Raw genomic sequence first — 14,422 nt, forward strand, 5'->3', positions numbered from 1 at the left:
GAAAGTGCGCTGTCACCTGCCTCTTCCCCCAAGTCCTTGCCTTCGGGCATGGCACTGCTCTCTGCCCAGGTGCCCCGCCAGACCCCTGGGCATCCTCTCCCACAGCCTGGGCACAAGTCACACCTCCTCCGGCCTGACAGCTGCTCCAGACCCTGGGGACCAGCTCAGTCCCTCTAAACCCGGCCCGGAGTCCCTCGTTCCGGCACTCTTAAGAAGCCACCACGCGTCTCTGCAGGGCTGCCCGGCGGGCACGGCCGACTGCCCGGGGTTTCCCCAGAAGCGCTGGGTTTTCTCTCAGGGGAGTGAGTGCTCCTCGGGGAAGGCCACCGTTTCACTGCAAAGCACATTTTGGAATCATCACACACAGGACAGGACTGCACAGAGAAGAGAAGAGGAGAGGGGAGGGGAGGGGAGAGTAGGAGAGGGGAAGAGAGGGAAGGGACCCAACATTCCAGAAACCTTTCCTTGGTGCTGGAAATCTAGAGAGATTTCCAGAATCTCCTCAACCCCGAGAGGCTGACTCACGGAGAGAAACATCGGTAAGAAAGAAACATCAATCAGCTATTTCCTACACGCCCCCTACTGGGGATTGAGGCTGAAACCCAGGCATGTGTCCTGACCTGGAATAGAACCGGTGACCTGATGGTGCGTAGGTTGATGCTCAACCACGGAGCCACACCGGCCAGGCCCTCCCTGTTTTCTTGAGTTGAGCCAGGGGGACCCCAGCACCCTGGAGCCAGCACTTATCACAGGGACATTGCAAAAGGCAGAGCACTATTGACTATTAGTTTAAAACCCAGGTCCGGGGATTCTGAAATCCACCCTAGCCTCAGCCGGGTGGGGGGCTCGTGTCTGAGATCGCTACTCCAGTTCCTTGCTTCTTAAGGAGAACAGACTCTCAGCTGATGCAGACTGACCTCAAGACTCTCCTCCCTCCCTTCCTTCCTCCCTTTTTTCTTAAAAGGAGTTTGGATTGAAGACCCTTTGGTTATTCCAGATGCTTCTGAATCAGGACTAGGAAGCCCCGTGTGCTGCCTGTGGGCACGCTGACTTCCTCTTTTCTTTTCATCAGAAATCCAGCAGGTCCCTCAGGGTTTGATTTACACAAAGTCACCGCTTTGGGGAAGCTTTAAGGCCAAGCCCCAAGATACTTGCAAATTAATTCCTTGGAAGACTTCTGAATAGAGCTAATTACAATCTCTATTTCTGAAGGGACCTCTCACTCAATTAGAGCTGCAGCCCATGAAAAGGAAGTGAAAATCCTCTTGACAGAGAGAGAGCAGTGAGCAATTATTATTATTGTTGTTGTTTCCTAAAATCATGCTATGCCTCAAGGCCATCCACTCTTTCAATACTGAGTTTTACCCCAACACACTCTCTGCTGCCTGGGTCCACTTCTCCCTCCCCTTTGCCTGCAGAATTCTAGCTTCCCTGTCAGGCCTCGGCTGAACAGCTGCTTCCTGGGAGGACTTTTCTGAGCTGATGCTGTGACCATGTGCTTGTCCCCCCGCCAGTCCATAAACTCTGTCCTCAAGGGTTTGTTTGCTGTGTTCACGGCTGTGTCCCCAGAACCTATAATATTGCCTGGCACATGCACTGAGTAGCCAGATTATTATGCGTTCAGAGATGATGATAATCTGGCCACTCAGTGCATATCCTATATAATAAAAGGCTAATATGCAAATTGTCCCCTCAACTAGGAGTTCAACCAGCAGGCAGGCCGGCCAACCGCACATGTCCCCTCCCCCTTGTTAGGCTGGCAGGACCCAACCCATGCCACAAATTCATACACCAGGCCTCTAATACACACACACACACACACACACACACACACACACACACACACACACTGAGTGGCCAGATTATTATGATCTCTGAACGCATAATTGGCCACTCAGTGCATATCCTATATAATAAAAGGCTAATATGCAAATTGTCCCCTCGACCAGGAGTTCAACTAGTAGGCAGTCTGGCCAACTGCCCATGTCCCCTCCCCCTGGCCAAGCTGGTCAGACCCAACTCATGCACACATTCATGCACTGGGCCTCCAATCTCTCTCTCTCTCTCTCTCTCTCTCTCTCTCTCTCTCTCTCTCTCTCTCTCTCTCTCTCTCTCTCTCTGTCTCTCTCTCTCTGTCTCTCTCTCTCTCTGTCTCTCTCTCTCTCTCTCTCACACACACACACACACACACACACGCTGAGTGGCCAGGTTATTATGCGTTCAGAGATCATCATAATCTGGCCACTCAGTGTAGTAGGTGCCCAGTGGGTACCTATCGGGTGAGACTAAATGAAAGACAGTGGAGGAGAAGCTTGTCTTCCTTGTGTCCTGAGTGTAGATGTCTGTGTAAACCCGATTGTAAAAGCACATGAACTCATCCATTCATTCATTCATTCAGCAGTTGGGAATGTTGGCAGAGTGTGTAGGGTGGTGGACTGGCTGGTCCAACCTCATCACCTCCTCCGCCGCCCTCCAGGAAACCACGCCAGGGTGCGGTTCTGGATCCCCGGAAACCCACCCGCTCACAGTCACACTGGTGACCTACGGCGGCTCGGTGGACCACACAGGACTGCCAGCGGCCAAATCTGTCCTTCCTAATTATTAGGCTTATTACGTAACCACCTGACTCGCCCTAGACGTGTCCCTGATACCGTCCCTTTTCCGTCTACCCAACGTGATCCTGCCCCAGCGTTCTCCCTGACAGATGAGATGGTTCAGATGCAGCAAACCTTGCTGATGGGTTCCTTAGGCAATGCATTCCAATCGCATATACAAAGCCCAGTTAGTTACAAAACAGGGTCTAAGAAATCCTTGAGAAACTACACTGATGTCTCAGCCTTCATATCTTAGCACACCCCATCCTCATCCCTACATCAATCACCAGGATCACCCTTTCTAGAAAATTCCACTGACTTCCTTTGCCTGGGAGAGGCGGGGCCGGGGGTGTGGAGGTGAGAGGGCAGATGCCTGCTGACTCTCTTGTTTTCTAACTCCTGGCGGCCCCCCATCGCTGGGATCCTCCAGTCTGCCTCGCGGGAAGAGTCCGTTTTTAGCTTGCCGTCGCAGGTACCACTCCCAGGCCGCTGGCTTCCACCACAGCCTTTTAATTACAAGCCCCCGAGGTCCGCCCCGGGACCCAGCTGTCCCGCTGTCCCTCCCCGCACGCGGAGGGCGGGTCCCGTGTCTCCTTCAGGCTCGGCACCGGGACCTGCAACGTGGTCCTCGCTGGTCAGCAAGGACCACCCAGACCCAGCTTCTAAGCGTTCCGTCAGATAATGAGAAGGGCAGAAACGCCTTTGAACTTCAAAGCTGGACCTCCAGCAAAGGAGTAAGCCGTCTTCGGTTACGCGTTTTGCTAAGGATTCTAGATGGGACACTGAGAACCCCTTACACAAAATAGGCAATCAACCTTCTCGGTGGTGCACAGGGCGGCATATCTGTCCCCTGTCCTGCCCTTTGGCTTGTTAAGGGAGGCAGAGGAGGGGCACACGGGTCTAGAATACTCTACAACAGGTGCCGTCATTTTAAAAAGCCCCAGAGCAGTGTCCAACCAGCTAACACTCCACTGCGAACACCCTCCACTTCCTGTTTGTGTGATTTATTCTGTTTTTTTCTTTTCTTCTTTTTTTTTTCTTTTCAATGTAGCTTTCTCCTGCTCATGGATCCTCTCCAATGTGTTTTTCTTTTCTAATTAAAGAGCAAATCAAAAGGAAAGCGAAGGGAAGCTCGCAGTGTTCTCCCGCAAAGGCCAAGCGTCTGTTGGCTTTGTTCAGCCTTGGCGGCCACCCCAGCAGGTCACACTGTGGTTTCAGATCAGTAGCTGTAATGATTCATCTTAGGGGACGTGGGTGCTAGGTGGCTGTGGTCCTGGGGAGACCCCCAGGGTGACGGGTCTTGCCCAGACCATGGGATGAGTGTGGCTGCAGCTCAGACCCTGGCCCCTCCTCCAGGTCCCACTGTCTGAGGCGCCTGCAGGACAAAGCTGGAAGGGGAGGCTGAGTCGTAGCTCTCAGGGCCAAGAGCAACGCGGAACCAACGGCAAACATACTTCCCCCAGAGAGGCAGGGACGACAGCCCCAGCCCCCAGAAACCGGGGTCCGGTGTTTGTCAGAGGTGGACAGCATGAATCCGGACCCCGCCCCTCAGTATTACTAGGTTGTGGACAAGCTTACAGAACCTTCCTCGATTCCTTCTTCCTCATCCGTGCAAAGGGGAAAGGCATGGTATCCACCACCTGCGACTGTGGGGAGGGTAAAATCAGATGGCGTGGGTAAAATGTTTGGCACACAGTAGGGCCTCGGGGAAACGGGGGCGGGTCCAATATTCTGATGCCATCCTGCCTGCTCTGTGGGCACGTTTCAGGAGGGGGTGTGTTTCCGGGGCCCCACCAGAGAGGTCCATTCATTCCATTTACAAAAAGCAGCAAGTCTGCAAGACCACACAGCCTCAGACCCAAAGGTGTGGCAGAGCTGGAAGGCAGGAAGGTCCGGAGGGAGGGGTGGGTCCCATTCTCACAGTCTATGAGCTGGGTGCAAAGCTGGGAGATGGTGGCTTGGGCCAGTGGTTCTCGGTGCTTCGGGGGGGGGGGGGGAGAGGTGGAGCCTCAGGCCTGGCCACCCTCCCTGACCACCTCCAGGGGCCAGCCCCTTCTCCAGCCTGCTCATCCTCCGCGTCCCACCCCTGGGCCTGTGGGCCACCCGTTAGCTCTTCGTTCTGAGAAATAAATGAGGAGGTGCAGCTAAAGGGGGGTGTTTATAACTCAGAAAGTGCTGATAGAGCTACCAGCCATGCACCCTGAAGTGGGTATTAGCCAGAGCAGCATTTCTTAGAATTAAACGAGAACTATGAATAGACAGTGATGCTGGGTCTGCAGGCAGGGTCTCCAATTAATGGCAGGAAGCCTATATTCCTGTCGGACCGCAGCCAGCATGGTGTGTGTGTGTGTGTGTGTGAGAGAGAGGGGGGGGGGGAGGGAGGAAGAGAGAGGGAGGGAGAGAGGAGGAGAGAGGGAGAGAGAATGAATGATGGTGGCACGGGGCCAGGGGAAGATATTTGATCTCACAGAGTCATCAGAGATGCAATGGACAGGATTTCACACAGTAGGGCCTCGGGAAACTATCCTCATGCCAACACAGCGTCTCATTGCCCACCCCTTTCACCCAGAAGGGGATGGGGACCCCAGAACTCAACCCTGGCCCTCCCAGCCTGGATGCCAGCTGCGGAGGCCAGAGTCACAGGCCCAGGAGACAGTGCCCTGGGGGTGACCTCGCACCTGGCTCCCCATTCTGGAACCACTGCAGCCCAGGATCCGGGGGCAGGGCACAGCCAGCCCTCCTGGGGGAAGCGGGGAGAAGAGGAGGCTGGGGTCACGGCCGTGGAGGATGCTGATCCTCAGAGGAGAGAGGCGTTGGGGTCCCAGGCACCTCGGAAAGTCAGAGAACCGTTCCCGGCAGGAGCCTGCCTCCTGCAGCTCGCCCTTCAAGCCTTTAGTACCTTCTGCTTTTTTGGGGGGAACCTCCTTGCCTTCATTTAGACATGGTAGCAACCGGATCAAAATTGTTCGTTATGCTATTTCTCAAGTGCGGTATCTGCTTGCTCTTTGCAATCTACAGGCCACTGGCTGAAGGCACGTCAGAGACACCATGCAATTCTCCTGCAGAGTAGCGATCACCTATTTACCTAATCACCTATTTACCTAGTCACCTACCGTGTTTCCCCAAAAATAAGACATCCTCTGAAAATAAGACCTAGCGTATGGAAAGATAAGACATCCCCTGAAAATAAGACCTAGCGCAACTTTGGGAGAAAAAATTAATATAAGACACTGTCTTATTTTCGGGGAAACAGGGTAGTTACCTACAAGGAGGAAGGGTAGTGGGGGTAGAATCAAACACAGCCAACACTCCTGGCAGGGGCTGGAGGCAGGGGGTGGGGGAGGGGTGAGAAGACTGTGAAAATATTTTTTGTAAAATGAATTCCACGGTGAGGCAGCTTAAGAAAGAGCCTAAGCAGGGTACTTAGAAGCTGAGAACGTTGGGCCGGCCCCACAGCCATGTTGGCCTCAGTTTCCCGATCTGAGCAATGGAGATTCACAGGGCGTAGACACTCCAGAGCCACCCCCACCCCCCACCTTCGGGCCAGCACCTTGACTTTTCGGACCTCTCCCACGGTGCATCTAAAATGAGAGGGGATGGGGACAGGCCCAAAGCGGGTGCAGGTGTGACTGCCACCCCCAGGGGTCCATCTGGCCCAGAGGACGGCAAGTCCCCATGCAAGCAGGTGCCTGGGGCACCGGTTCTGTGGCTGAGGGTGTGTGTGTGTGTGTGTGTGTGTGTGTGTGTGTGAGAGAGAGAGAGAGAGAGAGAGAGAGAGAGAGAGAGAGAGAGAGAGAAAGTCTGTGCTAAGGAGGGTCCCGGAGCCTTGGCACCCCCTTTGGAAAACGAGCACCGCCAGACCCATCGGAGCCCGGGGCCCGCAGCCCGCTCAGGGCTTGGCAGGGACCCCACGTCTGAGCCCGTACGGGGCCGAGCCTGCCCACCGTCCACAGGCCTCCCTTGACTGCTCGTTCCCCGCGAGCACAAGGCCGTCCATTTAAAGGCCGATCCCACGCCGCTATCCGCTGGGCAAGCTCATCAAGATTCATAGGGTGATGCTCACGCGACGGGAGCCAGGCGCGGCGCGCATGAGCTCATTTCTTCCAGCGGCAGCCGCGTCCCAGGCCCATTCATCCCTGAGCCACGCTCCCCGAGAGGAGGGGCATTGAGATGGCAGAGCTCTCTGCTGGGCGGGGAGGGGGGTGAGCCACAGGGGGCCTAGGTGAGGGCCGGAGGGGCTGGTGGGCCTGCAGGCTGCTGGGAGCTGGCTGCCTTCCCTCCATCCACACCTTCCCCACCTCTGGGGCCCGGGTTTCCACATCCATCACATGAGGAACAAGCACAGCCTGTCTGATGGGGTCGGGAGGACGAGGGGAGACAGAAGGGGTTGCTTTGCTTGGCGGCTGGCACCTGATGAGTGCGATAATGCCGTGTGTCCTATTGAATCCCTCACGGTGGCCCGGACAGAAGGGACCACGAGGGTCTCCTCCTCTGTGAGGTGGAGGCTGCCCGAGGGGCCAGGACTGGCCCACGGCTGCCCGGCCAGGCAAGGGCCCGGGCAGGATTCACGCCCGGGGACTCCATACTGGGCTCTGCCTCTAGGCCGGGATTTGGACATTAGGCCTCGGGGTCCAGGCAGGCGTCGGCAGCTGCCCCATGCCCGTGACCTGCCGTTGGAAACCCTTGTCGAAAATACTGTCCCGAGTATGGGCGCGGCACTGCATACACCTGGAACGGGGGCCCCTGACGGGGTTTGGGGGGGGCGTACCCATCATGCTCAGAGTGGGCAAAGCCAGGCAGGCAGCCCTGCCCACAGGATGCTGTCTGGGGGGGTGGGGGGGGGACAGGGGGGCGCTCCATCTCCGAGGTGCATATGCCCACAGTCTCGTCTCGGCCACAGGGTGTCGCCGGGAGCCGGGCCACGTCCAATCTCCAAGCAGAATAAACGCAGCTCAGCCAGGCCCTGGCATATACCTGCCGGCGCTCCGGGGAGGGCCCGGGCGGGACTGGCCACAGCCAGGCCGTGTTTGCAGAGGCTGAGCTCCCAGCCTGGCGGACAAGGCAGGATCTGTCCTCCGCAGCCGCCGGGAGAACCGAGAGCGCCCTGCGTCCTCCCAGCCCGGCCGCCGCGGGCCGGGGGCTGGGGTCCCCCCATCGAGGGCATTTCCCTCTCCATCTCAGGGTTCCTGCGGAAGGAGGCTGGGAGCGGGCCTGGACGTGCTCGCACAGAACAACAGAGGACTGTCCCCCGAAGTAACATCCCCCCCTGCTCCCAGCCAAGGAGAACCGCCCAGCCGCACAGTGCAGAGCTCAGGCTGGCATCACCTCATAAATCGGGAGAAACGGCCCCTGTCCTCTCAGCCCAGGAGGAAGGGCATTTATGCCGGCAGAGGAGAGGGGGGAGGCTGGAGGCGCGGTGCCATCCGCTTGAAGAATCTGCATGCGGTGTGGAGGGAGACAGGCCCTGGCTACACGGGATTCCTCCTGGCTGGTTGTTCCGGGGTGAGCAGCCCATCCATCCGTGGAGACCAGCCCGGCTGCCTTCACACCGAATGCTGTCTGCAGGGCTCTGGGGCCACCGAGAACAGGGGGAGGGGGAAGGGGCGCTGATAGGGCTCCCAAACCAGGCAGACCGGAGTTGTTATCTCAGCGCCGCTGCCGTCAAGCTGTGTGACCCTGGACAGGTTACCTAACCTCTCTGGTCCTGACTTCCCCCTCTGTGAAGGGAGGGCAGAGCGGAGCGGTGAGGGGGCTGTGAGGAGCATGATTTCAGAAGGAGAATCGTCTGCTCTTTCTGCTTCTGACCTCCTCCACCGGGGAGTGGATTCCAGGTGTTACCTCTCAGCTCACTGCCTCGGTTTCCTCAGGTGCACAATGAGAGCAATAATAACAGTACCCACTGCAGAGACACCAAAGGACACCATTTGTAAGACGCTCACGCAGACCCTCATGCACGGCGGGTGCCGGGGGAGGGGGGCTCTGCGTGTCTTTTCCATCCTCAGAGCTCCCTCCCGGCCCTCCCCAGCCCAGCCCTGTGCTGTCAGCCCAGCAACACGTTTCCAAGGAGACTCAGCTTTTCCAGAGACGACGATTGCTTTCCCACTGACGTCTGGTGCTCCCCACCGCACCCTCCCGGAACGCTAATTTGGGGGATCAGAAAAAGCACTGGCGAGCCGTGGCCGATGCATCCATCTGCGGCGGTTTCTCCTTTCCCCTCGGACGGCCATCGTGGGAGGGACCGAGCCCAAGGTTAAGGTGACCAGACGTCCCGCTTTTGGCGGGACAGTCCGGATTTTTAACAATTTGTCCCGCGGCGTTTTTAAAAAGTCCCCGATTTTTGTCCAAAAATCGGGGACTTTTTAAAAACGCCGTGGGACGCAAGACAAATAGTTAAAAATCCGTCTGGTCACCTTACCCAAGGTGGACTGGGAACCGAGCGAGGCAGGTCCACCGGGGCCCCGCATGCTAGTTGCTTTGTGTTTTACAAGTTTCCAGAAGCTTCCCCCTCCTCAGAGCGCCTGGCCGCCCCGCCCGGTGGCCTGAGCCTCCGGAGGCCCGTCCGGCGCCCCCTCGGGGACCCTGCCCAGGAAGGACACGCCTGTGGCCGCGGAGAGAATTCTCCCCTCACGCCCCACCCCCACGGCCCAGATTTGGATTCAATTAGCAATTGGCTGCTGCTGGCCTTGGGTCCTTCCCAAGATTAACAGAAAATCAGCATTAAGGGCATTAAAAAAAAAAAAAAAAAGAGAGAGAGAGAGAGAGAAAAGAAAAGAAAGAAGTCTGGCTTTGGGTCTCGGAGGAAGGAAAGAAGGGCCGCTTCTCAGGGCTCTTTTCTAGCATCTTCTGGTGATGTCCCCGCGGAGGCTACGGGACAGGTGTGCCAGCAAACACACCAAGACCCCGTGGGACGCCACCACGTCAGCTTTCTTTGTGGTTTATTATTATTACTAGTTAAAAAAAAAAACAAAACCATTTTATTCATTTTTACAGAGAGGAAGGGAGAGGGATAGAGAGCTAGAAACATCGATGAGAGAGAATCATCGACCAGCTGCCTCCTGCACACCCCCCACTGGGGATGTGCCCGCAACCAAGGTACATGCCCTTGACTGGAATCGAACCTGGGACCCTTCAGTCCGCAGGCCGAGGCTCTATCCAATGAGTCAAACCAGTCAAGGCTCTTTGGGATTTTTTTTTTTTAAAGCCCTTGCTATTGATGTGGATACAGGAGCTATTCAAATGGTAAGGGAGTGGGGTGTAGGGGGGTGGGGGTGGGGAGAGGGGATGGGGGCAGCGGCAAGAAAATACCCGGCCCTCCACACTGTATGTAAATTCTTCAAGTCAAAGCCATGGGGACATTTCAGGCACTGTTTTAAAAGGGACCTCCTTATTTTATTATTTTTTTAAATACATTTTTATTTATTTCAGAGGGGAAGGGAGAGGGTGAGGGAGAGGGAGATAGAAACATCAATGATGAGAGAGAATCATCAATTGGCTGCCTCCTGCATGCCTCACACTGAGAATTGAGCCTGCAACCCTGGCATGAGCCCAGACAGGGAATCAAAACCGCTACCGCCTGGCTCATGGGCCGACACGCAATCACCGAGACACACTGGCGCGATGGAAGGGACGTCTTTAAAAAGCGTTCACAGGGCATCTCAGGAGACCATTCAGTGGACAAGCCCCTCCTGGCATGGATAGTTTTATTGAGTATGACCCACTCCTTCAGGGAAGATACGGGAATCTGACCTTCCGTAAAATCTCTCTCTCTCTCTCTCTCTCTCTCTCTCTCTCTCTCTCTCTATATATATATATATATATATATATATATATATATATATATATATATATTTAAAAGCCCAAGCAACCAAATGACCGAATGACCAGGCGAGAAGACCGAATGACTGGTCGCTATGACACGCACTGACCACCAGGGGGCAGACGCTCAACACACTGACCACAGTGGGAGCGCCGCTCAGCTGACGGATGGGTGCCAGATGCTGGGCTCATAGCTGGCAAGCGCAGCGGCACAAGCCTCTCCCCATCTCCACTACGAGCGAGAGCAGACTGGCCCGGGCCCAGGCTCCTCCCCACTGCCTGCTGCTTCCCGCACTGCTAGCAGCCTGACATCCCTGAGGGGTCCTGGATTGCGAGAGGGCGCAGGCCAGGCTGAAGGGCCCCACAGTGCACAAATTCGTGCACCAGGCCTCTAGCATTCTCTAACTGTATCAGGATATTAAAATGGGAGTCTCTGCTGAAGCATGAGGCTCTATCAGGAGGCTCGATCGAAGCAGGCACTGGCTACAGGAGGCTGGGAGGGAAGCACTAAGAACTGAGTTCCCCGACTCTCCACCCTGCCCCACAGTCCCACCCAGCCTTGCCCATGTCCTCACAGAAGGCCAGGTTTACTGCAGGAGAGCGGCTCTAAAGCCACAGGCACCGCCTGCCCACACACCCAAGACGGAGAGGTATGCCTTTCACCTTAAACAGCGAAAGGCGCTTTGAAATCACCAGAGAATAGCGTATGTGTGCCCCCACCACGTGCCCCCGACAGTCACCCTCTGCCTGAGGCTCACACCTGCCACTCCCCAGCAGCTACAGGCAGCCCCTCAGACCGCATCGGGGAGGGGGGAGGGAGGTGGCTTCCCGGGGACCAACGAGGGGCCTCGCTCGGAGGAGGGCTGCCAAGGATCCACGAGGAGCTGTCTGCAGGGGGAGTGACTATGGGATCCCCGGGCCTTGGGGCTGCAGGGGCCGAGGGACCAGGTGGAAGCAACAAGCCGGGAGAGTGTCTCATTAAGGAAACCGAAGGCCAGCGATGCCCAGGCCTGGGAAGTGCCCAAGGACCCCAAAGCTCCACGGAGGGAAGAGCCGTCGGAGGTATTGTACATGCCTGGTGGAGAGAGAGCTGACAGCAACTCCAGACGAGTCAGCGGTCCAGACTTCCCTCCCATCTTTTCCACTCCTCCCACCTTCCTCACCTAGAGGCTGGAGGAAGGGAGGGAGAGAGGGAGAGGAGGGGAGAGGAGAGGAGGGGAGAGGAGGAGGAAGGGGGGGGGGAGAAAGAGAGAGAGAGAGAGAGAGAGAGAGAGAGGGAGGGGGAGGGGCAGAGGCTGACCTAGCTGCTTCCCAGCTGTGGGGACAGGCCAGCTGACAAAAGGGTAAGAGGGCTCACTTTAAGTGAAAAACGTTAGAACCACTTTCTTTTTTCCTCTTGAATACATTTTTATTGATTTCAGGGAGGAAGGGAGAGGGAGAGACAAACAGAAACATCAAGGATGAGAGAGAATCACTGACCCACTGCCCACACTGGGGTTGGAGCCCAGCAGCCGGGCATGTGCCCTTGAGCGGGAATTGAACCCTGACCTCCTGGCTCATTGGTCGACGCCCAACCACTGAGCCACACTGGCTGGGCTAGAACCACTTTCTTGAGATACAATTCACCTATGCAAAGCTACTACTCAATGCTTTCCCGTCTTTTCGCAGAGGGGGACGTCGATCATCACAATTAATTTGAGAACAACTGCGTTACAGAAAGAAACTGTACCTATCACCACCCCCCACCATCCCTCCCCACCCCCATCCTTAGCTATCACGCCCCATCCCCACCTCTTACCCACTTTCTGTCTCTGTGGACAATTCCTAGCAATGGACTCTGCCCCTTCCTGGTCCCGGCCCCACAGGCCCCAGCAGGCCCTTCCTTGCACATGTGTCAAACACAAGGCCCGCGGGCCAAATCCGTCCCGCCAGGCCTTGCAATGTGGCCCGCACCGCGCTGTCATCACTGCACTCCGCTGCGTTTCCATCACAATGACAGTTTATGACTGTTCAGTAAACCATTCGGCCCGCGATTTAGGCTGGATTTTAGATTTTGGCCCCTTCTCTGATTGAGTTCGACACCCCTACTAGGGGAAGTGGTTCTCAGACTTCCTAATGCCGTGACCCTTTAACACAGTTCCTCATGTTGTGGTGACCCCCAACCATAACATTATTATTATTTTTAGAATATATTTTATTGATTTTTTACAGAGAGGAAGAGAGAGGGACAGAGAGTTAGAAACATCAGTGAGGGAGAATCATTGATCAGCTGCCTCTTGCACAACCCCTACCGGGGATGTGTCCGCAACCAAGGTGCATGCCCTTGACCGGAATCGAACCTGGGACCTTTCAGTCCGCAGGCTGATGCTCTGTCCACTGAGCCAAACCGGTTTCGGCCATAACATTATTTTTGTTACTACTTCCTAACTGTAATTTTGCTCCTGTTATGAATCGTAGTGTATAATAAATATCTGTGTTTTCCAATGGTCTTGGGCTCTACAGCAGTGATTCGTGACCCACAGGTTGTGGCTGGGGGTCACCACAACATGAGGAACTGTATTAAAGGGTCGGGCATTAGGAAGGTTGAGAACCACTGCTCTAGGGGAAGTGGTGAGGATGAAAGCAGATGTCCCCATTTCACCGCCTCGTGCGATGGCGTCCTCTCCCCGCCCTGGCTCGCCCTGAGCTGGCGGTGAGACCCATCGCCCAGCACGCCCGGGGCCCAGCCAAGGGCTGTCCCAGCGCCAGATGCAGACATCTGTGAGGCCGGGTCTGTGCCCCGCGCGCTCCTGTCCCCCAAGGCGCCTGGCACAGCGGGCACATACCGGAGCCTCATCAGCACTTACTGGCGGCTGAAGATGGAGGGAAGCGGAGGGGAGAGAGAAGGCCTGCAGTTCATGGGGTGGGTGAGCGAGGGGGCTGGTGGGTGAGGGCAGAGCAGCTCCCGGCCTCCCTCACGGGGACGCCTCTGGGAGGGCCAGAAGGCGGCCACTCTGCTCTCTGGTTGGGTTTTCAGCGTCCTGGGAGTCTCAGGCTCCTTGGCACGGACACCCGCTGCTCTGTATGGCTCTGGTGTGACTCCCCATCTTATAAACGAGGCCCCCAGGACCCGGGAGCCGGCCCACGTCGCACAGCGGGAGAGGCACGTGGTCCCCATGTTCCTGCCGGGCCTCGTGTGCCCACAGAGCGTGCCCACGACCAGCCGACCAGGAGGCAGGCGTGGCCTCCATCACCCCCATGCCCAGCGAGGAACCGGGCTCCGTGAAGCGCGGGCGCCTGACTGATGTCACTCCGCTAGCTTCAGAGATTCGAACCCACGTCTGCTGGACTGCCAGGCCCTCGGGCGAGCCCGGCCCCCGACGCCGGGGAGGGGCCGGCTGTGCCCTGGGGCTCCCGGCCAGCAGGTATGCAGACCCGAAATGGCCCGGGGTCTCCATGGTGGGGGAGGGAGGTGACAGCACGCGAAATGGAAGAAATAAGGATGCTCTTGTGCACACACGTGTGCGTCTATGACTGTGTCTGTGTTGTGTCTGTGTCGATGCATACATGAGTGTGTGTGAGTGTATCTGTGTGATGTGTGCACGTGTGTGGTTTGCATGTAGATGCATATATGGATCACGGTGTGTGCGCTGAGTGTGGATCTGTCTGTGTGCATCCGTGTGTGTCCATGTGCTTGTGTGCCAGTGGGTGAATGAGTATGTATCTGTGTGTGTTTGTGTGTCTTTGTATGTGAGTGTGTCAGTAACTTCACGCGTGTCTGTGGAGACTTGGGAGGTTAGGTCCCCTCCACAGTAGAACGTTTTTCATTCCCTCTCTCCCCGCCAGTTCATGGGGAACAAAGGAACCTTTTCTCGGTTCTGCTTGGGGCCCGGAATGTAAACTTGACGGGACTGGGTTTACAGTCTTGAAGGGGAGAATGCTCCCTTTGAAGACCGAGCCTGAGAAGGCAGGGAATTCACTGCTGCGTTGCGCTGCCGCCGCCGCGGTGAGAAATAAAGTGCCATTCCGTAGGT

The 14,422-nt window shown here is 56.5% G+C and overlaps 1 protein-coding gene across 2 annotated transcripts in view; it reads right to left on the reverse strand.

Annotated features, from left to right (window-relative positions):
• The window catches only part of CHST11 (carbohydrate sulfotransferase 11), a 203,667-nt gene that overhangs the window by 14,863 nt on the left and 174,382 nt on the right, over positions 1-14,422 (reverse strand). The gene's annotated exons all lie outside the window — the stretch shown is intronic.

The sequence above is a fragment of the Pipistrellus kuhlii genome, unplaced genomic scaffold (genome assembly GCF_014108245.1).
Source record: "Pipistrellus kuhlii isolate mPipKuh1 unplaced genomic scaffold, mPipKuh1.p scaffold_m20_p_3, whole genome shotgun sequence".
NCBI classification, from domain to species: Eukaryota; Metazoa; Chordata; class Mammalia; order Chiroptera; family Vespertilionidae; genus Pipistrellus; species Pipistrellus kuhlii.